The 27,368-nt window shown below is 44.6% G+C and overlaps 1 protein-coding gene across 4 annotated transcripts in view; it reads right to left on the bottom strand.

Moving 5' to 3' along the window:
* The window catches only part of ltbp3 (latent transforming growth factor beta binding protein 3), a 287,951-nt gene that overhangs the window by 171,256 nt on the left and 89,327 nt on the right, over positions 1 to 27,368 (bottom strand). The gene's annotated exons all lie outside the window — the stretch shown is intronic.

Here is a 27,368-nt window from a genome sequence, read left to right as displayed (position 1 = left end):
ACTCTCACCCTGAATAAACAGTGACTCTGTACAGTTACACTGTGACCCTCCCCCTGAATAAACAGTGACTCTGTACAGTTACACAGTGACCCGCACCTTGAATAAACAGTGACTCTGTACAGTTACACAGTGACGCTCACCCTGACTAAACAGTGACTCTCTACAGTTACACAGTGAGTGACCCTCATCCTGAATAAACAGTGACTCTGTACAGTTACACAGTGAGTGACCCTCACCCTGAATAAACAGTGACTCTCTACAGTTACACAGTGCGTGACCCTCACTCTGATTAAACAGTGACTCTGTACAGTTACACAGTGAATAACCCTCACCCTGAATAAACAGTGACTCTGTACAGTTACACAGTGACACTCACCCTAAATATACAATGACTCTGTACATTTACACTCTGACCCTCATGCTGAATAAACAGTGACTCTCTATAGTTAAACAGTGAACCTCACCCTGAATAAACAGTGACACTGTACAGTTACACAGTGACCCTCACGCTGAATAAACAGTGACTCGTTACAGTTTTAAAGTGACGCTCACTATTAATAAACAATGACTCTGTACATTTACACGATGACCCTCACCCTGAATAAACAGTGACTCTATACAGTTACACACTGACCCTAACCCTGAATAAACAGTGACTTTGTACAGTTACACAGTGAGTGACCCTCAGCTGAATAAACAGTGACTGACCCTCACCCTGAATAAACAGTGACTCTGTACAGTTACACAGTGAGTGAACCTCATCCAGTATAAACAGTGACTCTGTAAAGTGAGACAGTGACCCTCACCCTGAATAAGCAGTGACTCTGTACAGTTACACAATGACACTCACCCTAAATAAACTGTGACTCTCACCCTGAATAAACAGTGACTCTGTACAGTTACACTGTGACCCTCCCCCTGAATAAACAGTGACTCTGTACAGTTACACAGTGACCCTCACATTGAATAAACAGTGACTCTGTACAGTTACACAGTGCGTGACCCTCACTCTGATTAAACAGTGACTCTGTACAGTTACACAGTGAGTGACCCACACCCTGAATAAACAGTGACTCTGTACAGTTACACAGTGACACTCACCCTGAATAAACAGTGACTCTGTACAGTTACACAGTGACCCTCACCCTAAATATACAATGACTCTGTACATTTACAATCTGACCCTCATCCTGAATAAACAGTGACTCTCTATAGTTAAACAGTGAACCTCACCCTGAATAAACAGTGACACTGTACAGTTACACAGTGACCCTCACGCTGAATAAACAGTGACTCGTTACAGTTTTAAAGTGACGCTCACTATTAATAAACAATGACTCTGTACAGTTACACGGTGACCCTCACCCTGAATAAACCGTGACTCTGTACAGTTACACACTGACCCTAACCCTGAATAAACAGTGACTTTGTACAGTTACACAGTGAGTGACCCTCAGCTGAATAAACAGTGACTGACCCTCACCCTGAATAAACAGTGACTCTGTACAGTTACACAGTGAGTGAACCTCATCCAGTATAAACAGTGACTCTGTAAAGTGAGACTGTGACCCTCACCCTGAATAAGCAGTGACTCTGTACAGTTACACAATGACACTCACCCTAAATAAACTGTGACTCTCACCCTGAATAAACAGTGACTCTGTACAGTTACACTGTGACCCTCCCCCTGAATAAACAGTGACTCTGTACAGTTACACAGTGACCCTCACATTGAATAAACAGTGACTCTGTACAGTTACACAGTGACGCTCACCCTGAATCAACAGTGACTCTGTACAGTTACACAGTGAGTGACCCTCACCCTGAATAAACAGTGACTCTGTACAGTTACACAGTGCGTGACCCTCACTCTGATTAAACAGTGACTCTGTACAGTTACACAGTGAGTGACCCACACCCTGAATAAACAGTGACTCTGTACAGTTACACAGTGAAACTCACCCTGAATAAACAGTGACTCTGTACAGTTACACAGTGACCCTCACCCTAAATATACAATGACTCTGTACATTTACAATCTGACCCTCATCCTGAATAAACAGTGACTCTCTATAGTTAAACAGTGAACCTCACCCTGAATAAACAGTGACACTGTACAGTTACACAGTGACCCTCACGCTGAATAAACAGTGACTCGTTACAGTTTTAAAGTGACGCTCACTATTAATAAACAATGACTCTGTACAGTTACACGGTGACCCTCACCCTGAATAAACCGTGACTCTGTACAGTTACACACTGACCCTAACCCTGAATAAACAGTGACTTTGTACAGTTACACAGTGAGTGACCCTCACCTGAATAAACAGTGACTGACCCTCACCCTGAATAAGCAGTGACTCTGTACAGTTACACAATGACACACACCCTAAATAAACTGTGACTCTCACCCTGAATAAACAGTGACTCTGTACAGTTAAACTGTGACCCTCCCCCTGAATAAACAGTGACTCTGTACAGTTACACAGTGCGTGACCCTCACTCTGATTAAACAGTGACTCTGTACAGTTACACAGTGACCCTCACGCTGAATAAACAGTGACTCGTTACAGTTTTAAAGTGACGCTCACTATTAATAAACAATGACTCTGTACAGTTACACTGTGACCCTCACCCTGAATATACAATGACTCTGTACATTTACACTCTGACCCTCATCCTGAATAAACAGTGACACTGTACAGTTACACAGTGACCCTCACGCTGAATAAACTGACTCGTTACAGTTTTAAAGTGACGCTCACTATTAATAAACAATGACTCTGTACAGTTACACGCTGACCCTCACCCTGAATAAACAGTGACTTTGTACAGTTACACAGTGAGTGACCCTCAGCTGAATAAACAGTGACTGACCCTCACCCTGAATAAACAGTGACTCTGTACAGTTACACAGTGAGTGAACCTCATCCAGTATAAACAGTGACTCTGTAAAGTCAGATAGTGACCCTCACCCTGAATAAGCAGTGACTCAGTACAGTTACACAATAACACTCACCCTAAATAAACTGTGACTCTCACCCTGAATAAACAGTGACTCTGTACAGTTACACTGTGACGCTCCCCCTGAATAAACAGTGACTCTATGCACTTACACTGTGACCCTCCCCCTGAATAAACAGTGACTCTGTACAGTTACAGTGAACCTCACCTTGAATAAACAGTGACTCTGTACAGTTACACAGTGACGCTCACCCTGACTAAACAGTGACTCTCTACAGTTACACAGTGAGTGACCCTCATCCTGAATAAGCAGTGACTCTGTACAGTTACACAATGACACACACCCTAAATAAACTGTGACTCTCACCCTGAATAAACAGTGACTCTGTACAGTTACACTGTGACCCTCACCCTGAATAAACAGTGACTCTGTACAGTTACACTGTGACCCTCCCCCTGAATAAACAGTGACTCTGTACAGTTACACAGTGCGTGACCCTCACTCTGATTAAACAGTGACTCTGTACAGTTACACAGTGACCCTCACGCTGAATAAACAGTGACTCGTTACAGTTTTAAAGTGACGCTCACTATTAATAAACAATGACTCTGTACAGTTACACTGTGACCCTCACCCTGAATATACAATGACTCTGTACATTTACACTCTGACCCTCATCCTGAATAAACAGTGACACTGTACAGTTACACAGTGACCCTCACGCTGAATAAACAGTGACTCGTTACAGTTTTAAAGTGACGCTCACTATTAATAAACAATGACTCTGTACAGTTACACGGTGACCCTCACCCTGAATAAACAGTGACTCTATACAGTTACACACTGACCCTAACCCTGAATAAACAGTGACTTTGTACAGTTACACAGTGAGTGACCCTCAGCTGAATAAACAGTGACTGACCCTCACCCTGAATAAACAGTGACTCTGTACAGTTACACAGTGAGTGAACCTCATCCAGTATAAACAGTGACTCTGTAAAGTCAGATAGTGACCCTCACCCTGAATAAGCAGTGACTCAGTACAGTTACACAATAACACTCACCCTAAATAAACTGTGACTCTCACCCTGAATAAACAGTGACTCTGTACAGTTACACTGTGACGCTCCCCCTGAATAAACAGTGACTCTATGCACTTACACTGTGACCCTCCCCCTGAATAAACAGTGACTCTGTACAGTTACAGTGAACCTCACCTTGAATAAACAGTGACTCTGTACAGTTACACAGTGACGCTCACCCTGACTAAACAGTGACTCTCTACAGTTACACAGTGAGTGACCCTCATCCTGAATAAACAGTGACTCTGTAAAGTCAGACAGTGACCCTCACCCTGAATAAGCAGTGACTCTGTACAGTTACACAATGACACTCACCCTAAATAAACTGTGACTCTCACCCTGAATAAACACTGACTCTGTACAGTTACACTGTGACCCTCACCCTAAATATACAATGACTCTGTACATTTACACTCTGACCCTCATCCTGAATAAACAGTGACTCGTTACAGTTTTAAAGTGACGCTCACTATTAATAAACAATGACTCTGTACAGTTACACGGTGACCCTCACCCTGAATAAACAGTGACTCTGTACAGTTACACACTGACCCTAACCCTGAATAAACAGTGACTTTGTACAGTTACACAGTGAGTGATCCTCACCTGAATAAACAGTGACTGACCCTCACCCTGAATAAACAGTGACTCTGTACAGTTACACAGTGAGTGAACCTCATCCAGTATAAACAGTGACTCTGTAAAGTCAGACAGTGACCCTCACCCTGAATAAGCAGTGACTCCGTACAGTTACACAATGACACTCACCCTAAATAAACTGTGACTCTCACCCTGAATAAACAGTGACTCTGTACAGTTACACTGTGACCCTCCCCCTGAATAAACAGTGACTCTGTACAGTTACACAGTGACCCTCACCTTGAATAAACAGTGACTCTGTACAGTTACACAGTGACGCTCACCCTGAATAAACAGTGACTCTGTACAGTTACACAGTGAGTGAACCTCATCCAGTATAAACAGTGACTCTGTAAAGTCAGACAGTGACCCTCACCCTGAATAAGCAGTGACTCTGTACAGTTACACAATGACACTCACCCTAAATAAACTGTGACTCTCACCCTGAATAAACAGTGACTCTGTACAGTTACACTGTGACCCTCCCCCTGAATAAACAGTGAGTCTGTACAGTTACATAGTGACCCTCACCTTGAATAAACAGTGACTCTGTACAGTTACACAGTGACGCTCACCCTGAATAAACAGTGACTCTGTACAGTTACACAGTGAGTGACCCTCACCCTGAATAAACAGTGACTCTGTACAGTTACACAGTGCGTGACCCTCACTCTGATTAAACAGTGACTCTGTACAGTTACACCGTGAGTGACCCTCACCCTGAATAAACAGTGACTCTGTACAGTTACACAGTGACACTCACCCTGAATAAACAGTGACTCTGTACAGTTACACAGTGACCCTCACCTTGAATAAACAGTGACTCGTTACAGTTTTAAAGTGACGCTCACTATTAATAAACAATGACTCTCTACAGTTACACGGTGACCCTCACCCTGAATAAACAGTGACTTTGTACAGTTATACAGTGAGTGACCCTCACCTGAATAAACAGTGACTGACCCTCACCCTGAATAAACAGTGACTCTGTACAGTTACACAGTGAGTGAACCTCATCCAGTATAAACAGTGACTCTGTAAAGTCAGACAGTGACCCTCACCCTGAATAAACAGTGACTCTGTACAGTTACACTGTGACCCTCCCCCTGAATAAACAGTGACTCTGTACAGTTACACAGTGACCCTCACCTTGAATAAACAGTGACTCTGTACAGTTACACAGTGACGCTCACCCTGACTAAACAGTGACTCTCTACAGTTACACAGTGAGTGACCCTCATCCTGAATAAACAGTGACTCTGTACAGTTACACAGTGCGTGACCCTCACTCTGATTAAACAGTGACTCTGTACAGTTACACAGTGAGTGACCCTCACCCTGAATAAACAGTGACTCTGTACAGTTACACAGTGACACTCACCCTGAATAAACAGTGACTCTGTACAGTTACACTGTGACCCTCACCCTAAATATACAATGACACTGTACAGTTACACAGTGACCCTCACGCTGAATAAACAGTGACTCGTTACAGTTTTAAAGTGACGCTCACTATTAATAAACAATGACTCTGTACAGTTACACGGTGACCCTCACCCTGAATAAACAGTGACTCTGTACAGTTACACACTGACCCTAACCCTGAATAAACAGTGACTCTGTACAGTTACACAGTGAGTGAACCTCATCCAGTATAAACAGTGACTCTGTAAAGTCAGACAGTGACCCTCACCCTGAATAAGCAGTGACTCTGTACAGTCACACAGTGATCATCACCCTGAATAAACAGTGACTCTGTACAGTTACACAGTGACCCTCACCCTGAATAAACAATGACTCTGTACAGTTACACGGTGACCCTCACCCTGAATAAACAGTGACTCTGTACAGTTACACAGTGAGAGACCCTCACCATGAATAAACATTGACTCAGTACAGTTACACAGTGAGTGACCCTCACCCTGAATAAACAGTGACTCTGTACAGTTACACAGTGAGTGACCCTCACCCTGAATAAACAGTGACTCTGTGCAGTTACACAGTGAGTGACCCTCACCCTGAATAAACAGTGACTCTGTACAGTTACACAGTGACACTCACCCTGAATAAACAGTGACTCTGTACAGTTACAGAGTGACCTTCACGCTGAATAAACAGTTATTTGGTACATTTTTAAAGTGACCCTCACCATTAATAAACAATGACGCTGTACAGTTACACGGTGACCCTCACCCTGAATAAACAGTGACTCTGTACAGATACAAAGTGAGTGAGGCTCATCATGTATCAACAGTGGCTCTGTACAATCACACAGTGACCCTCACCCTGAATAAACAGTGATTCTGTTCAGTTGCACAATGACCCTCACCCTGAATAAACAGTGACTCTGTACAGTTACACAGTGACCCTCACCCTGAATAAACAGTGACTCTGTACAGTTACACTGTGACCCTCACACTGGATAAACACTGACTCTGTATAGTTGCACAGTGAGTGTCGCTCCCCTGAATAAACAGTGACTCTGTACAGTTACATAGTGACCCTCACTCTGAATATAGAGTGACTCTGTACAGTTACACAGTGGGAGACCCTCACCATGAATAAACATTGACTCAGTACAGTTACACAGTGAGTGACCCTCACCCTGAATAAACAGTGACTCTGTACAGTTACACAGTGAGTGACCCTCACCCTGAATAAACAGTGACTCTGTACAGTTACACAGTGAGTGACCCTCACCCTGAATAAACAGTGAGTCTATACAGTTACACAGTGCGTGACCCTCACTCTGATTAACCAGTGACTCTGTACAGTTACACAGTGAGTGACCCTCACCCTGAATAAACAGTGTCTCTGTACAGTTACACAATGACTCTCACCCTTAATAAACAATGACTCTGTACAGTTACACAGTGACACTCACCCTGAATAAACAGTGACTCTGTACAGTTACAGAGTGACCTTCACGCTGAATAAACAGTTATTTGGTACATTTTTAAAGTGACCCTCACCATTAATAAACAATGACGCTGTACAGTTACACGGTGACCCTCACCCTGAATAAACAGTGACTCTGTACAGATACAAAGTGAGTGAGGCTCATCATGTATCAACAGTGGCTCTGTACAATCACACAGTGACCCTCACCCTGAATAAACAGTGATTCTGTTCAGTTGCACAATGACCCTCACCCTGAATAAACAGTGACTCTGTACAGTTACACAGTGACCCTCACCCTGAATAAACAGTGACTCTGTACAGTTACACTGTGACCCTCACACTGGATAAACACTGACTCTGTATAGTTGCACAGTGAGTGTCGCTCCCCTGAATAAACAGTGACTCTGTACAGTTACATAGTGACCCTCACTCTGAATATAGAGTGACTCTGTACAGTTACACAGTGAGAGACCCTCAGCATGAATAAACATTGACTCAGTACAGTTACACAGTGAGTGACCCTCACCCTGAATAAACAGTGACTCTGTACAGTTACACAGTGAGTGACCCTCACCCTGAATAAACAGTGACTCTGTACAGTTACACAGTGAGTGACCCTCACCCTGAATAAACAGTGAGTCTATACAGTTACACAGTGCGTGACCCTCACTCTGATTAACCAGTGACTCTGTACAGTTACACAGTGAGTGACCCTCACCCTGAATAAACAGTGACTCTGTACAGTTACACAGTGAGTGACCCTCACCCTGAATAAACAGTGACTCTGTACAGTTACACAGTGACCCTCACCCTGAATAAACAGTGACTCTGTACAGTTACACTGTGACCCTCATACTGGATAAATAGTGACTCTGTGCAGTTACACAGTGAGTGCTGGATATATGGAATGCTCTGCACCAGAAGGTTGTGGAGGCCAAGTCGCTGGATGATCTCAAGAAAGAGATGGATAGAGCTCTTAAAGATAGCGGAATCAGAGGTTATGGTGATAGGCAGGAACTGGATAATGATTGTAGATAATCAGGCATGATCAGAGTGAATGGTAGTGCTGGTTCAAAGGGCTGAATGGCCTACTCCTGCACCTGTTGTATATTGTCTATCGTCTATTGAATAAACAGTGACCCTGTACAATTACACATTGACTCTCACCCTGAATAAACAGTGACTCTGTACAGTTACACCGTGAAAGATCCTCACCCTGAATAAACACTGACCCTGCACAGTTACATAATGACCCTCACCCTGAATAAACAGTGACTCTGTACAGTTACACAGTGACACTCACCCTGAATAAACAGTGACCCTGTGCAGATACACAGTGAGTGACCCTCACCCCGAATAAACAGTGACTAGGTTCAGTTAAACAGTGAACCTCACCCTGAATAAACAATGACTCTGTACAGTTACACTGTGACCCTCACACTGAATAAACAGTGACTCTGTACGGTCACACAGTGAGTCACCCTCAGCCTGAACATACAGTGACCCTGTACAGTTACACAGTGAGTGATCCTCACCCTGAATAAAGAGGTCCTTCTGCAGCTGTACAGGGCCCTGGTGAGACAACACCTGGAGTATTGTGTGCAGTTTTGGTCTCCAAATTTGAGGAAGGACATTCTAGCTATTGAGGGAGTGCAGCGTAGGTGCACAAGGTTAATTCACGGGATGGTGGGACGGTCATTCGTCGAAAGCTTGGAGGTACTGGGCTTGTATACCTGGAATTTAGAGGGCTGAGAGGGGATCTTATTGAAAAATATAAGTTATTAAGGGATTGGGAACGCTGGAGGCAGGAAGCATATTCCCGCTGACAGGTGAGTCCAGCCATGTGGATGATCAGCCATGATCAGCGTGAATGGTGGTGCTGGCTCGAAGGGCTGAATGGCCTACTCCTGCATGAGTTATCCATTGTCTATTGAATAAACAGTGACTCTGTACAGTTACACTGTAACTCTCACCCTGAATAAACAGTGACTCTGTGCAGTTAAACATTGAGAGAGCCTCACCCTGAATAAACAGTGACTCTGTATGGTTACACAGTGAGAGACCCTCACCCTGAATAAATAGTGACTCTGTACAGTTACACAGTGACCCTCACCCTGAATAAACAGTGACTCTGTAGTTACACAGTGACCCTCACCCTGAATAAACAGTGACTCTGTACAGTTACACAATGACCCTCACCATGAATAAACAGTGACTCTGTACAGATACACAGTGAGAGACCTTCACCCTGAATAAACAGTGACTCTATACAGATACACAGTGAGAGACCCTCACCCTGAATAAACAGTGACTCTCACCCTGAATAAAGAGTGACGGACCCTCACCCTGAATAAACAGCATCTCCCACCCTGAATAAACAGTGACTCTGTTCAGTTAAACAGTGACTCTGTACAGTTACACAGTGAGAGATCCTCACCCTTTATAAACAGTGACCCTGTACAGTTACACAGTGAGAGAGGCTCACCCTGAATAAACAGTGACTGACCATCACCCTGAATAAACAGTGACTCTGTAGTTACAGAGTGACCCCCACCCTGAACAAACAGTGACGCTGTACAGTTAAACAATATCCCTCACCCTGAATAAACAGTGACTCTGTACAGTGACACAATGACCCTCACCCTGAATAAACAGAGACTTTGTACAGTTACACAGTGACCCTCACCCTGAATAAACAGTGACTCTGTACAGTTACACAGTGAGAGACCCTTACCCTGAATAAACAGTGACTCTGTAGTTACAGAGTGACCCTCACCCTGAATAAACAGTGACTCTGTACAGATAAACAATGAGAGACCCTCACCCTGAATAAACAGCATCTCTCACGCTGAATAAACAGTGACTCTGTTCAGTTAAACAGTGAAACACACGCTGAATAAACAGTGACTCTGTTCAGTTAAACAGTGAAACACACCCTGAATAAACAGTGACTCTGTACAGTTACACAGTGACCCTCACCCTGAATAAACAGTGACTCTGTACAGTTACACGGTGAGAGACCCTCACCCTGAATAAACAGTGACTCTGTACAGTCACACAGTGACCCTCACCCTGAATAAACAGTGACTCTGTACAGTTACACTGTGAGAGATCCTCACACTGAATAAACTGTGACTCTGTTCAGTTAAACAGTGAAACTCACCCTGAATAAACAGTGACTCTGTACAGATAAACAATGAGAGACCCTCACCCTGAATAAACAGTGACTCTGTACAGTTACACAATGACCCTCACCCTGAATAAACAGCGTCTCTCACCCTGAATAAACAGTGACTCTGTTCAGTTAAACAGTGAAACACACCCTGAATAAACAGTGACTCTGAACAGTTACACAGTGACCCTTACCCTGAATAAGCAGTGACCCTGTACAGTTAGACAGTTATCCTCACCCTGAATAAACCGTGACTCTGTACAGTTACACAGTGAGAGACCCTCACCCTGAATATCAGTGACTCTGTACAGTTACACAGTGAGAGATCCTCACACTGAATAAACTGTGACTCTGTAAAGTTACACAATGACCATCACCCTGAATAAACAGTGACTCTGTACAGCTACACAGTGAGCGACCCTCACTCTGAATAAACAGTGACTTCGTTCAGAATGAGAGATCCTCACCCTTCATAAACAGTAACTCTCACCCTGAATAAAGAGTGACTGACCCTCACCCTGAATAAACAGTGACTCTGTACAGTTACACAGTGAGTGACCCTCACTCTGAATAAATAGTGACTCTGTACAGTTACACAATGACCCTCACCCTGAATAAACAGTGACTCTCACCCTGAATAAAGAGTGAGTGACCCTCACCCTGAATAAACAGTGACTCTGTTCAGTTAAACAGTGAACCTCACCCTGAACAAACAGTGACTCTGTACAGATAAACAATGAGAGACCCTCACCCTGAATAAACAGTGACTCTGTACAGTTACACAATGACCCTCACCCTGAATAAACAGCGTCTCTCACCCTGAATAAACAGTGACTCTGTTCAGTTAAACAGTGAAACACACCCTGAATAAACAGTGACTCTGAACAGTTACACAGTGACCCTTACCCTGAATAAGCAGTGACCCTGTACAGTTAGACAGTTATCCTCACCCTGTATAAACCGTGACTCTGTACAGCTACACAGTGAGAGACCCTCACCCTGAATATCAGTGACTCTGTACAGTTACACAGTGAGAGATCCTCACACTGAATAAACTGTGACTCTGTACAGTTACACAATGACCCTCACCCTGAATAAACAGTGACTCTCACCCTGAATAAAGAGTGAGTGACCCTCACCCTGAATAAACAGTGACTCTCACCCTGAATAAACAGTGACTCTGTTCAGTTAAACAGTGAACCTCACCCTGAACAAACAGTGACTCTGTACAGTTGCACTGTGACGCTCACGCTGGATAAACAGTGACTCTCTACAGTTACACAGTGAGTCACCCTCACCCTGAATAAAGAGGTCCTTCTGCAGCTGTACAGTGCCCTGGTGAGACAACACCTGGAGTACTGTGTGCAGTTTTGGTCTCCAAATTTGAGGAAGGACATTCTTGCTATTGTGGGAGTGCAGCGTAGGTTCAGAAGTTTAATTCCCGGGATGGCGGGACTGTCATATATTGAAAGATTGGAGCAACTGGGCTTGTATACCTGGAAGTTAGAAGGCTGAGAGGGAATCTTATTGAAAAATATAAGATAATTAAGGGATTGGGAACACTGGATGCAGGAAGCATATTCCCGCTGATGGGTGAGTCCAGAACCAGAGGCCACAGTTTAAGAATAAGGGGTAGACCATTTAGAACGGAGCTGAGGAAAAACTTTTTCACCCAGAGAGTGGTGGATATATGGAATGCTCTGCCCCAGAAGGCTGTGGAGGCCAAGTCGCTGAATTCTCTCAAGAAAGAGATGGATAGAGCTCTTAAAGATAGCTTAATCAGAGGTTATGGTGATAGGCAGGAACTGGATACTGATTGTGGATGATCAGCCATGATCAGAGTGAATGGTGGTGCTGGCTCGAAGGGCTGAATGGCCTACTCCTACACCTGTTGTCTATTGTCTATTGTCTACTGAATAAACAGTGACTCTGTACAGTTACACCGTGAGAGACCCTCACCCTGAATAAACATTGACTTTGTACAGTTACACAGTGAGTGACCCTCACTCTGAAGAAACAGTGACTCTGTACGGTTACACAGTGAGCCTCACCCTGAATAAACAGTGACTCTGTACAGTTACACAGTGAGTGAACCTCACCCTGAATAAACAATGACTCTGTTCAGTTACACAGTGAGAGAGCCTCACCCTGAATAAAGAGTGACTCTGTACTGTTACACAATGACCTTCACACTGAATAAACAGTTACTCTCACCCTGAATAAAGAGTGACTGACCCTCACCCTGAACAAACAGCGAATCTCACCCTGAATAAACGGTGACTCTGTTTAGTTAAAAAGTGAAACTCACCCTGAATAAACAGTGACTCTGTACAGTTACACAGTGACCCTCACCCTTAATAAACAGTGACCCTGTACAGATACCCAGTGACCCTCACCCTGAATAAACAGTTACTCTGTACAGTTACAAAGTGAGAGAACCTCATCCTGTATAAACAGTGACTCTATACAGTCACACAGTGACCCTCACCCTGAATAGGCAGTGACTCTGTACAGTTACACAGTGACCCTCACCAAGAATAAACCGTGACTCTGTACAATTACACAGTGAATGACCCTCACCCTGAATAAACAGTGACTCTGTACAGTTACACAGTGACTGACCCTCACCCTGAATAAACAGTGACTCTGTACAGATACACAGTGACCCTCACGCTGAATAAACAGTGACTCTGTACAGTTACACAGTGAGTCATCCTCAGCCTGAATATACAGTGACTCCATACAGTTACACAGTGAGTGACCCTCACCCTGAATAAAGAGGTCCTTCTGCAGCTGTACAGGGCCCTGGTGAGACAACACCTGGAGTATTGTGTGCAGTTTTGGTCTGCAAATTTGAAGAAGGACATTCTTGCTATTGAGGGAGTGCAGCGTAGGTTCACAAGGTTAATTCCTGGGATGGCGGGACTGTCATATGTCGAAAGATTGGAGCAACTGGGCTTGTATACCTGGAATTTAGAACTGAGAGGGGATCTTACTGAAAAATATAAGATTATTAAGGGATTGGGAACGCTGGAGGCAGGAAGCATATTCCCGCTGATGGGTGAGTCCAGAACCAGAGGCCACAGTTTAAGAATAAGGGGTAGGCCATTTAGAACGGAGTTGAGGAAAAACTTTTTCACCCAGAGAGTGGTGGATATATGGAATGCTCTGCCCCAGAAGGCTGTGGAGGCCAAGTCGCAGGATGCTGTCAAGAAAGAGATGGATAGAGCTCTTAAAGATGGCGGAATCAGAGGTTATGGTGATGGGCAAGAACTGGATACTGATTGTGGATGATCAGCCATGATCAGATTGAATGGTGGTGCTGGCTCGAAGGGCTGAATGGCCTACTCCTGCACCTAGATCCATAGAACCATAGAAACTACAGCACAGAAACAGGCCCTTTGGCCCTTCTTGGCTGTGCCAAACCATTTTCTGCCTAGTCCCACTGACCTGCACACGGATCATATCCCTCCATTCACCTCCCATCCATGTATCTGTCCAATTTATTTTTAAATGTTAAAAAAAGAACCCGCATTTACCACCTCGTCTGGCGGCTCATTCCATACTCCCACCACTTTCTGTGTGAAGAAGCCCCCCCTAATGTTCCCTTTAAACTTTTCCCCCCTCACCCTTAACCCATGACCTCTGGTTTTTTTCTCCCCTTGCCTCAGTGGAAAAAGCCTGCTTGCATTCACTCTATGTCCAAGTCCGTCTGCAGGCTCTGAAAACCTTCCTCACTGTCTACTACACCTCCAATCTTTGTATCATCAGCAAACTTGCTGATCCAATTTACCACATTATCATCTAGATCATTGATATAGATGACAAATAACAATGGACCCAGCACTGATCACTAGTCACAGACCTCCACTCAGAGAAGCAATTCTCTACCACCACTCTCTGGCTTCTTCCATCGAGCCAATGTCTAATCCAATTTACCACCTCTCCATGTATACCTAGCGACTGAATTTTCTTAACTAACCTCCCATGCGGGACCTTGTCAAAGGCCTTACTGAAGTCTATGTAGACAATATCCACTGCCTTCCCTTCATCCACTTTCCTGGTAACCTCCTCGAAAAACTCCAACAGATTGGTCAAACGTGACCTACCACACACAAAGCCATGTTGACTTTCCCTAATAAGCCCCTGTCTATCCAAATGCTTGTAGATTCTGTGTCTTAGTACTCCCTCCAATAACTTACCTACTACTGACGTTAAACTCACCGGCCTATAATTTCCCGGATTACTTTTCGATCCTTTTTTAAACAACAGAACAACATGAGCCGCTCTCCAATCCTCCGGCACTTCACCCGTAGACAGTGACATTTTAAGTATTTCTGCCAGGGCCCCTGCAATTTCAACACTAGTCTCCTCCAAGGTCCGAGGGAACACTCTGTCAGGTCCCGGGAATTTATCCACTTTAATTTTCCTCAAGACAGCAAGTACCTCCTCCTTTTCAATCTGTACAGATTCCATGGTCTCACTACTTGATTCCCTCAATTCCATAGACTTCATGCCAGTTTCCTTAGTAAATACAGACGCAAAAAACCTATTTAAGATCTCCCCCATTTCCTTTGGTTCCGCACAAAGCTGACCACTCTGATCTTCAAGAGGACCAATTTTATCCCTTACAATCCTTTTGCTCTTAATATACCTGTAAAAGCTCTTTGGATTATCCTTCACTTTGACTGCCAAGGCAACCTCATGTCTTCTTTTTGCCCTCCTGATTTCTTTCTTAAGTATTTTCTTGCACTTCTTATACTCCTCAAGCACCTGATTTACCCCCTGTTTCCTATACATTTCATACAACTCCCTCTTCTTCTTTATCAGAGTTGCAATATCCCTTGAGAACCAAGGTTCCTTATTCCTATTCCATTTGCCTTTAATCCTGACAGGAACATACAAACTCTGCACTCTCAAAATTTCCCCTTTGAAGGCTTCCCACCTACCAATCACATCTTTGCCAGAGAACAACCTGTCCCAATCCACGCTTTTTAGATCCTTTCTCATTTCTTCAAATTTGGCCTTCTTCCAGTTCAGAACCTCAACCCTAGGACCAGATCTATCCTTGTCCATGATCAAATTGAAACTAATGGTGTTATGATCACTGGAACCAAAGTGCTCCCCTACACAGACTTCTGTCACTTGCCCTAATTCGTTACCCAACAGGAGATCCAATATTGCATCCCCTCTATATATTGATTTAGAAAACTTTCCTGAACACATTTTACAAACTCTAAACCATCTAGACCCCTAACAGTATGGGAGTCCCAATCAATGTATGGAAAATTAAAATCCCCTACCACCACAACTTTATGTTTCCTGCAGTTGCCTGCTATCTCTCTGCAGATTTGCTTTTCCAAGTCTCGTTGACTATTGGGTGGTCTGTAATACAATCCCACGAATGTGGCCATACCTTTCCTGTTTCTCAGCTCCACCCATAAGGACTCAGTAGAGAAGCCCTCTAATCTGTCCTGTCTGAGCACTGCTGTAATATTTTCCCTAACAAGCAATGCTACTCCCCCACCTTTCATTCCTCTGCCTCGATCACATCTGAAACATTGGAACCCTGGAATATTAAGCTGCCAGTCCTGCCCCTCCTGTAGCCATGTTTCACTATTTGCTACAACATCATAATTCCACGTGTCAATCCACGCCCTCAACTCATCCGCCTTCCCCGCAATACTCCTAGCATTGAAATATACACCTCAGAAGATTTTTACCACCACTCACAACCTTTCTATCAGCGGATTTGCTTAAACTTTCAATATCATTTATTTTCACCCCAGCCACACTGTCAGCTCTGGCACTCTGGTTCCCATCCCCCTGCAAATCTAGTTTAAAGCCTCCCCAATAGCACTAACAAACCTCCCTGAAAGGATATTGGTCCCCTTGTGGTTCAAGTGTAACCCATCTCTCTTGTACAGGTCCCACCTGCCCCAGAAGAGGTCCCAATGATCCTGAAATCTGAAACCCTGCCCCCTACACCAGTTCCTCAGCCACTTGTTCCTCCTCCAGAGCATCTTATTCCTACCCTCACTGGCACCTAGCACAGGTAGCAATCCTGAGATTACCACCCTTGAGGTCCTGCTTTTCAACTTCCTACCAAGCTCTCTATACTCACTGTCCAGGACCTCTTCACTCTTCCTTGCTATGTCATTGGTACCAATGTGCACCACGACATCTGGCTGGTCACCCTCCCACTTCAGAATGTCATGCAATCGATCAGAGACACCCTTGACCCTGGCACCTGGGAGGCAACAAACCATCCTGGATTCTCTGTCACGACCACAGAACCTTCTATCTGCACCTCTAACTATCGAGTCCCCTATCACTACCGCTCTCCTCTTTCTCCCCCCTCCCTTCTGCACTGCAGAGCCAGACTCAGTGCCAGAGATCCGGCTACTGCAGCTAGTCCCAGGTAAGTCATCCCCCCCAACAGTATCCAATGCGGTATACTTGTTGTTGAAGGGAATGGCCACAGGGGAACCCTGCTCTGCCTGCCCTTTCCTCTTCCCTCGACTGACAGTGACCCAATTTCCTGTCCTCTGCTCCTTTGGTGTAACTACCTCCCTGTAGCTACTATCTATAATCTCCTCATTCTCCTGAATGATCAGCAGGTCATCCAGCTCCTGCTCCAGTTCCCTAACGCAGTTTGTCAGGAGCTGCAGCTGGACGCACTTCTTGCAGGTGTCGTTGTCAGGGACACCGGAGGGCTCCCTGACTTCCCACATCCTGCAAGAGGAGCATTCCAACATCCTGCCTGGCATTCTCTCTACGCTAGACAATCTGAACAGAAAACTTACCAGAACCTACCCTGGCCTCTGCCTGTTCTCGCTGAAGCCTGTTGAGCCAAAGCCGCCCCACTCTGACTCAATCCACTCCGACGATGGCCGCTGTATATGGTGGTCTGCTTTTTAAACCTTGGCGCACTACGTCACGCACCTGCGCAGTGCAAACCCTTCTCCTCCAGCAGTGTTTTTAAAAAAATGACTTTTTCTACCCGATTTCTTCACTCCTTCTCAGCTGCTTGCTTCGACTGAAACCTGTTGTCCATTGTCTATTGTCTATTGAATAAACAGTGGCTCTGTAGACTTACACAGTGAACCTGACCCTGAATAAACAGTGACTCTGTACAGTTACACAGTGACCCTAACCCTGAATAAACAGTGACTCTATACAGTTACACAGTGAGTAACCCTCACCCTGAATAAACAGTGACTCTGTACAGTTACACAGTGACCCTCACCCTGAATAAACAGTGACTCTGTACAGTTACACAGTGAGTGACCCTCACCCTGAATAAACAGTGACTCTGTACAGTTACACAGTGACCCTCACCCTGAAGAAACAGTGACTCTGTACAGTTACACAGAAACGCGCATCCTGAATAAACAGTGACTCTGTACAGTTACACAGTAACACTCACACAGAATAAACACTGACTATGTACAGTTACAAGGTGAGTGACCCTAACCCTGAATAAACAGTGGCTCTGTACAGTTACACAGTGAGTGACCCTCACCCTGAATAAACAGTGACTCTGTACAGTTAAACTGTGACCCTCACCCAGAATAAACAGTGACTCTGTACAGTCACACAGAGACCCTCGCCCACAATAAACAGAGACTCTATACAGTTACACAGTGAGTGACCAACACCCTGAATACACAGTGACTCTCACTCTGAATAAACAGTGACTCTGTACAGTTACACTGTGACCCTCACGCTGAATTAACAAGGACTCTGTACAGTTAAAAAGTGAGTGACCCTCACCGCGAATAAACAGTGACTCTGTACAGTTACACAGTGAGTAACCCTCACTCTCAATAAACAGTGACTCTGTACAGTTACACAGTGACACTCACCCTAAATAACCAGTGACTCTATACAGTTACACAGTGAGTGACCCTCACCCTGAATAAACAGTGACTCTGTACAGTTACACAGTGACCCTCACCCTGAATAAACAGTGACTCTGTACAGTTACACAGTGGCCCTCACCCTGAATAAACAGTGACTCTGTACAGTTACACAGTGGCCCTCACCCAGAATAAACAGTGACTCTGTACAGTCACACAGAGACCCTCGCCCACAATAAACAGAGACTCTATACAGTTACACAGTGAGTGACCAACACCCTGAATACACAGTGACTCTCACTCTGAATAAACAGTGACTCGGTACAGTTACATAGTGAGTGACCCTCACCCTGAACAAACAGTGACTCTGTACAGTTACACAGTGCCCCTAACCCTGAATAAACAGTGATTCAGAACAGTTACACAGTGAGTGACCCTCACCCTGAATAAACAGTGACTCTGTACACTTATACAGTGACTCTCACCCTGAATAAACAGTGACTCTGTACAGTTACACAGTGACCCTCACCCTGAATAAACAGTGACTCTGTACAGTTACACAGTGACCTTCACCCTGAATAAACAGTGACTCTATACATTTACACAGTGATCCTCACCCTGAATAAACAGTGACTCTGTACAGTTACACAGTGAGTGACACTCACACTGAATAAACAGTGACTGACCCTCACCCTGAATAAACAGTGACTGACCCTAATGCTGAATAAACAGTGACTCTCACCCTGAATAAACAGTGACTCTGTACAGTTACACAGTGCCCCTAACCCTGAATAAACAGTGATTCAGAACAGTTACACAGTGAGTGACCCTCACCCTGAATAAACAGTGACTCTGTACCCTTATTCAGTGACCCTTAACCCGAATAAACAGTGCCCTTGTACAGTTACACGATGACCCTCACCCTGAATAAACAGTGACTCTGTACAGTTACAGAGTGAGTCACGCTCACCCTGAATAAACAGTGACTCTGTACAGTTACACAGTGAGTCACCCTCAGCCTGAATGAATAGTCACTCTGTACAGTTACAGAGTGACCCTCACCCTGAATAAACAGTGACTCTGTACAGCTACACAGCGACCCTCACACTGAATAAACAGTGACTCTGTACAGTTTCACAGGGCGTGACCCTCACCCTGATTAAACAGTGACCCTGTACAGTTACACAGTGACCCTCAGCCTGAATACACAGTGACTCTGTACAGATACACGGTGAGTGACCCTCACCAGGAATAAACAGTGACTCTGTACAGTTAGAAAGTGAATGAACATCATCCTGAATAAACAGTGACTCTGTTCAATCACAAAGTGAGCCTCACCCTGAATAAACAGAGACTCTGTACAGTTACACAGTGACCCTCACCCTGAATAAACAGTGACTCTCTACAGTTACACAGTGACCCTCACCCTGGATAAATAGTGACTCTGTACAGTTACACAGTGAGTGACCCTCACCCTGAATAAACAGTGACTCTGTACAGTTACACAGTGACACTCACCCTGAATAAACAGTGACTCTGTACAGTTACACGATGACCCTCACCCTGAATAAACAGTGACTCTGTATATTTACACAGTGAGTGACCCTCACTCTGAATAAACAGTGATTCTGTACAGTTACACAGTGAGTGACCCTCAGCCTGAATGAATAGTCACTCTGTACAGTTACAGAGTGACCCTCACCCTGAATAAACAGTGACTCTGTACAGCTACACAGCGGCCGTCACACTGAATAAACAGTGACTCTGTACAGTTCCACAGGGCGTGACCCTCACTCTGAATAAACAGTGACCCTGAACAGTTACACAGTGACCCTCAGCCTGAATACACAGTGACTCTGTACAGATACACTGTGAGTGACCCTCACCAGGAATAAACAGTGACTCTGTACAGTTAGAAAGTGAATGAACATCATCATGAAAAAACAGTGACTCTGTTCAATCACAAAGTGAGCCTCACCCTGAATAAACAGAGACTCTGTACAGTTACACAGTGACCCTCACCCTGAATAAACAGTGACTCTGTACAGTTACACAGTGACCCTCACCCTGAATAAACAGTGACTCTGTACAGTTCCACAGGGCGTGACCCTCACTCTGAATAAACAGTGACTCTGTACAGTTACACAGTGAGTGACCCTCACCCTGAATAAACTGTGACTGACCCTCATGCTGAATAAACAGTGACTCTCACCCTGAATAAACAGTGACTCTGCAGAGTTACACAGTGCCCCTAACTCTGAATAAACAGTGACTCTGTACCCTTATTCAGAGACCCTCAACCCGAATAAACAGTGTCCTTGTACAGTTACACGATGACCCTCACCTGAATAAACAGTGACTCTGTACACTTACACAGTGAGTGACCCTCACTCTGAATAAACAGTGACTCTGTACAGTTACACTGTGAGTCACCCTCAGCCTGAATGAATAGTCACTCTGTACAGTTACACAGTGAGTCACCCTCAGCCTGAATGAATAGTCACTCTGTACAGTTACAGAGTGACCCTCACCCTGAATAAACAGAGACTCTGTACAGTTACACAGTGACCCTCACCCTGAATAAACAGTGACTCTCTACAGTTACACAGTGAGTGACCCTCACCCTGAATAAACAGAGACTCTGTACAGTTACACAGTGACCCTCACCCTGGATAAATAGTGACTCTGTACAGTTACACAGTGAGTGACCCTCACCCTGAATAAACAGTAACTCTGTACAGTTACACAGTGAGTGACCCTCACCCTGAATAAACAGTGACTCTGTACAGTTACACAGTGAGTGACCCTCACCCTGAATAAACAGTGACTCTGTACCCTTATTCAGTGACCCTCACCCTGAATAAACAGTGACTCTGTACAGTTACACTGTGAAGCTCACGCTGAATAAGTAGTGACTTTGTACAATTACAGAGTGAGTGACCCTCACCCTGAATAAAGAGGTCCTTCTGCAGCTGTACAAGGCCCTGGTGAGACAACACCTGCAGTACTGTGTGCAGTTTTGGTCTCCAAATATCAGGAAGGACATGTTTGCTATTGAGGGAGTGCAGCGTAGGTTCACAAGGTTAATTCCCGGGATGGCGGGACGGTCATATGTCGAAAGATTGGAGCAACTGGGCTTGTATACCTGGAATTTAGAAGGCTGAGAGGGGATCTTATTGAAAAATATAAGATTATTAAAGGATTAGGAACGCTGCAGGCACGAAGCATATTCCCGCTGACGGGTGAGTCCAGAACCAGAGGCCACAGTTTAAGAATAAGGGGTAGGCCATTTAGAAGGGACCTGAGGAAAAACTTTTTCACCCAGAGAGTGGTGGATATAAGGAATGCTCTGCCCCAGAAGGCTGTGGAGGCCAAGTCGCTGAATGCTCTCAAGAAAGAGATGGATAGACCTCATAAAGATAGCGGAATCACGGGTTATGGTGATAGGCAGGAACTGGATACAGATTGTGGATGATCAGTGATGATCAGAGTGAATGGTGGTGCTGACTCGAAGGGCTGAATGGCCTACTCCTGCACCTGTTGTCTATTGTCTATTGTCTATTGAATAAACAGTGACCCTGTAGAGTTACACAGTGAATCTCACCCTGAATAAAGAGTGACTCTGTACAGTTACACAGAGAGTGAACCTCACCCTAAATAAACATTGACTCTGTACAGTTACAGAGTGAGTCACGCTCAGCCTGAATAAACAGTGACTCTCTACAATCGCACAATGGTCCTCACCCTGAATAAACAGTGACTCTGTACATTTACACAGTGAGTAACCCTCAGTCTGAATAAACAGTGACTCTGTACAGTTACACAGTGACCCTCACCCAGAATAAACAGTGACTCTGTACAGTTACACAGTGACCCTCACCCAGAATAAACAGTGACTCTGTACAGTTATACAGTGACCCTCACCCTGAATAAACAGTGATTCTCATCCTAAATAAACAGTGACTCTGTACAGCTACAAAGTAAGTGAACCTCATCCTGTATAAAGACTGACTCTGTACAGTCACACAGTGACACTCACCCTGAATAAACAGTGACTCTGTACAGTTACACTGTAACCCTCACCCTGAATAAACAGTGACTCTGTACAGTTGCATAGTGACCCTCACCCTGAATAAACAGTGACTCTGTACAGTTATACAGTGACCCCACCCTGAATAAACAGTAACTCTGTACAGTTACACAGTGAGTAACCCTCACCCTGAATAAACAGTGACTCTGTACAGTTACACAGTGAACCTTACCCTGAATAAACAGTGACTCTGTACAGTTACACAGTGAACCTCACCCCGAATAAACATTGACTCTGTACAGTTACACTGTGACCCTCACGCTGAATAAACAGTGATTCAGTACAGTTACACTGTGACCCTCACACTGAATAAACAGTGACTCTGTACAGTTACACAGTGAGTCACCCTCAGCCTGAATAAACAGTGACTATGTACATTTACAGTGTGAGTGACCCTCACCCTGAATAAAGAGGTCCTTCTGCAGCTGTACAGTGCCCTGGTGAGACAACACCTGGAGTATTGTTTGCAGTTTTGGTCTCCAAATATCAGGAAGGACATTCTTTCTATTGAGGGAGTGCAGCGTAGGTTCACAAGGTTAATTCCCGGGATGGCGGGACGGTCATATGTCGAAAGACTGGAGCAACTGGGCTTGTATAACTGGAATTTAGAAGGCTGAGAGGGGATCTTATTGAAAAATATAAGATTATTAAGGGATTGGGAATGCTGCAGGCACGAAGCATATTCTCGCTGCCCAGTGAGTCCAGAACCAGAGTTAACAGTTTAAGAATAAGGGGTAGGCCATTTAGAAGGGACCTGAGGAAAAACCTTTTCACCCAGAGAATGGTGGATATATGGAATGCTCTGCCCCAAAAGGCAGTGGAGGCCAAGTTGCTGAATGCTCTCAAGAAAGAGATGGATAGAGCTCTTAAAGATAGCGGAATCACAGGTTATGGTGATAGGCAGGAACTGGATACAGATTGTGGATGATCAGCCATGATCAGAGTGAATGGTGATGCTGGCTCGAAGGGCTGAATGGTCTACTCCTGCACCTATTGTCTATGGTCTTTTGCCTATTGAATAAACAGTGACTCTATAGAGTTACACAGTGATCCTCACCCTGAATAAACAGTGACTCTGTACAGTTACACAGTGATCCTCACCCTGAATAAAGAGGGACTCTGTACAGTTACAAAGTGACCCTCACCCAGAATAAACAGTGACTCTACAGTTAAACAGTGACCCTCACCCTGACTAAACAGTGACTCTGTACAGTTAAACAGTGACCCTCACCCTGAATAAACAGTGACTCTGTACAGTTGCACAGTGACCCTCACCCTGACTAAACAGTGACTCTGTACAGTTACACAGTGAGTGACCCTCACCCTGAATAAACAGTGACTCTGTACAGTTACACAGTGGACCTTAACCAGAATAAACAGTAACTCTTTACAATTACACAGAGTGTGACTCTCACCCTGAATAAACAGTGACTGACCCTCACCCTGAATAAATAGTAACTCTATACAATTACACAGTGAGTGACCCTCACCCTGAATAAACAGTGACTCTGTACAGTTACACGGTGACCCTCACCCTGAATAAACAGTGACTCTGTACAGTTACACAGTGAGTGACCCTCACCCTGAATAAACAGTGACTCTGTACAGTTACACAGTGAGTGACCCTCACCCTGAATAAACAGTGACTCTGTACAGTTACACAGTGGACCTTAACCAGAATAAACAGTAACTCTTTACAATTACACAGAGTGTGACTCTCACCCTGAATAAACAGTGACTGACCCTCACCCTGAATAAATAGTAACTCTATACAATTACACAGTGAGTGACCCTCACCCTGAATAAACAGTGACTCTGTACAGTTACACGGTGACCCTCACCCTGAATAAACAGTGACTCTGTACAGTTACACAGTGAGTGACCCTCACCCTGAATAAACAGTGACTCTGTACAGTTACACAGTGAGTGACCCTCACCCTGAATGAACAGTGACTCTGTACAGTTACAAAGTCAGAGAACCTCATCCTCTCTAAACAGTGACTCTGTACAGTCACACAGTGACCTTCACCCTGGATAAGCAGTGACTCTGTACAGTTACACAGTGAACCTCACCCAGAATAAATAGTAACTCTATACAATTACACAGTGAGTGACTCTCACCCTGCAGCGTAGGTTCACAAGGTTAATTCCCGGGATGGCGGGACGGTCATACATCGAAAGATTGGAGCAGCTGGGCTTGTATACCTGGAATTTAGAAGGCAGAGAGGGGATCTTATTGAAAAATATAAGATTATTAAGGGATTGGGAACGCTGGAGGCACGAAGCATGTTCCCGCTGACGGGTGAGTCCAGAACCAGAGCCAACAGTTTAAGAATAAGGGGTAGGCCATTTAGAAGGGACCTGAAGAAAAAGTTTTTCACCCAGAGAGTGGTGGATATATGGAATGCTCTGCCCCAGAAGGCTGTGGAGGCCAAGTCGCTGAATGCTCTCAAGAAAGAGATGGATAGAGCTCATAAAGATAGCGGAATCACGGGTTATGGTGATAGGCAGGAACTGTAGAGTGATTGTGGATGATCAGTGATGATCAGAGTGAATGGTGGTGCTGGCTCGAAGGGCTGAATGGCCTACTCCTGCACCTGTTGTCTATTGTCTATTGTCTATTGAATAAACAGTGACTCTATACAGTTACCTAGTGAGTGACCATCACCCTGAATAAACAGTGACTCTCATCCTGAATAAACAGTGACTCTGTACAGTTGCAAAGTAAGTGAACCTCATCCTGTATAAAGACTGACTCTGTACAGTCACACAGTGACGTTCACCCTGAATAAACAGTGACTCTGGACAGTTACACTGTAATCCTCACCCTGAATAAAGAGTGACTCTGGACAGTAACACAGTGAGTCACCCTCAGCCTGAAGAAAGAGTGACTCTGTACAGTTACACAGTGACCCTCACCCTCAATAAACAGTGACTCTGTACAGTTACATAGTGACCCTCATCCCGAATAAACAGTGACTCTGTACAGTTACACAGTGACCCTCACCCTGAATAAACATTGACTCTGTACAGTTACACTGTGACCCTCACGCTGAATAAACAGTGACTCTGTACAGTTACACTGTGACCCTCACACTGAATAAACAGTGACTCTGTACAGTTACACAGTGAGTCACCCTCAGCCTGAATAAACAGTGACTCTGTACATTTACAGTGTGAGTGACCCTCACCCTGAATAAAGAGGTCCTTCTGCAGCTGTACAGGGCCCTGGTGAGACAACACCTGCAGTACTGTGTGCAGTTTTGGTCTCCAAATATCAGGAAGGACATTCTTTCTATTGAGGGAGTGCAGCGTAGGTTCACAAGGTTAATTCCCGGGATGGCGGGACGGTCATATGTCGAAAGACTGGAGCAACTGGGCTTGTATAACTGGAATTTAGAAGGCTGAGAGGGGATCTTATTGAAAAATATAAGATTATTAAGGGATTGGGAATGCTGCAGGCACGAAGCATATTCTCGCTGCCCAGTGAGTCCAGAACCAGAGTTAACAGTTTAAGAATAAGGGGTAGGCCATTTAGAAGGGACCTGAGGAAAAACCTTTTCACCCAGAGAATGGTGGATATATGGAATGCTCTGCCCCAAAAGGCAGTGGAGGCCAAGTTGCTGAATGCTCTCAAGAAAGAGATGGATAGAGCTCTTAAAGATAGCGGAATCACAGGTTATGGTGATAGGCAGGAACTGGATACAGATTGTGGAGGATCAGCCATGATCAGAGTGAATGGTGATGCTGGCTCGAAGGGCTGAATGGTCTACTCCTGCACCTGTTGTCTATGGTCTTTTGCCTATTGAATAAACAGTGACTCTATAGAGTTACACAGTGAACCTCACCCTGAATAAAGAGTGACTATGTACAGTTACACAGTGATCCTCACCCTGAATAAACAGTGACTCTGTACAGTTACAAAGTGACCCTCACCCAGAATAAACAGTGACTCTGTACAGTTACACAGTGAACCTCACCCTGAATAAACAGTGACTCTGTACAGTTACACAGTGATCCTCACCCTGAATAAACAGTGACTCTGTACAGTTACAAAGTGACCCTCACCCAGAATAAATAGTAACTCTATACAATTACACAGTGAGTGACTCTCACCCTGCAACGTAGGTTCACAAGGTTAATTCCCGGGATGGCGGGACGGTCATATGTCGAAAGACTGGAGCAAATGGGCTTGTATAACTGGAATTTAGAAGGCTGAGAGGGGATCTTATTGAAAAATATAAGATTATTAAGGGATTGGGAACGCTGGAGGCACGAAGCATATTCCTGCTGATGGATGAATCCAGAACCAGAGGCCACAGTTTAAGAATAAGGGGTAGGCCATTTAGAAGGGACCTGAGGAAAAACTTTTTCACCCAGAGAGTGGTGGATATATGGAATGCTCTGCCCCAGAAGGCTGTGGAGGCCAAGTCGCTGAATGCTCTCAAGAAAGAGATGGATAGACCTCATAAAGATAGCGGAATCACAGGTTATGGTGATAGGCAGGAACTGGATACTGATTGTGGATGATCAGTGATGATCAGAGTGAATGGTGGTGCTGGCTCGAAGGGCTGAATGGCCTACTCCTGCACCTGTTGTCTATTGTCTATTGTCTATTGAATAAACAGTGACTCTGTAGAGTTACACAATAACCCTC

This window comes from Mobula hypostoma, chromosome 30, assembly GCF_963921235.1.
Source record: "Mobula hypostoma chromosome 30, sMobHyp1.1, whole genome shotgun sequence".
NCBI lineage: Eukaryota > Metazoa > Chordata > Chondrichthyes > Myliobatiformes > Myliobatidae > Mobula > Mobula hypostoma.
This window is presented reverse-complemented; position numbering and strand designations above follow the sequence as displayed.